The following is a 978-nucleotide window of genomic DNA, read 5'->3' as shown; positions in this document are numbered from 1 at the left end:
ATCAGCAGCTGAGGTAGAGTTAGGTTCTATATCTGTAAAATTGGAAGGTCTTACAGGTGCTAGTGCTGGACAACATCAGATATGGTGAAGTGATTCATTTGTAAATTGGTCATGATATTGGCATGACCTCATTTCTGCATTAAAAAAAATATACCCTTTCTCATAACACGCACAAGGATAGTATCAGTAATTAATTGAGTGTCCCGTACAAAAACCTTGATTATAAACGTCATTTATTTAAAGCAGTTAAATTTTTCTTTTCTTTTTTACGTTCCTGAATACATTACGTAATTTTTTGCTGAAGTTCAAGGCGGAACAAACAGAACTTACAGGTACTAGTGCTGGACAACATCAGGTATGGTGAAGTGATTCATTTGTTAATTGGTCACAAAGTCGGTATGACCTCGTTTCTGCATTTTCTAGAATTTCTCGTTATTGCATTTTCTAGAATTTCTCGTTTCTGCATTTTCTAGAATTTCTCGTTTCTGCATTTTCTAGAATTTCCCACGATCGTTTATAGCCGAGAATAAGATGATGGAGACTCGTGGCAGTTTTTTTTTTCTGGACATATTAGATGGTATTGTAATTGGTATGTTTTTTCGTTGCTCTGCTAAGCCAATTTGCAGGGGGGGGGGGGAGGGGATCTCGCTGTTACCCATGCCAGATGTTCAAGGGTGAGGATGTGAGAACTGGTCTTCTCGAATTGGCATTTGCACAAGGGGAAAATCGTTTCCATGGTTGGATTTTTTTATTCTTATTTTTTTTCCATTTTATCTTATTTATTCATTTATTTATTTATTTATTTATTTATTTATTCATTTATTTATTATTATTTTTAATATTATTATCATTATTATTATTATTATTATTATTATTATTATTATTATTATTATTATTATTATAATTATTATTATCATTATCATTATCATTATTATTATCATTATTATTATTATCATTATTATCATTATTATTATTTTT

This window comes from Penaeus vannamei, chromosome 28 (assembly GCF_042767895.1).
Source record: "Penaeus vannamei isolate JL-2024 chromosome 28, ASM4276789v1, whole genome shotgun sequence".
In the NCBI taxonomy this organism is placed as follows: domain Eukaryota; kingdom Metazoa; phylum Arthropoda; class Malacostraca; order Decapoda; family Penaeidae; genus Penaeus; species Penaeus vannamei.
Note: the sequence above shows the minus strand (reverse complement) of the source record.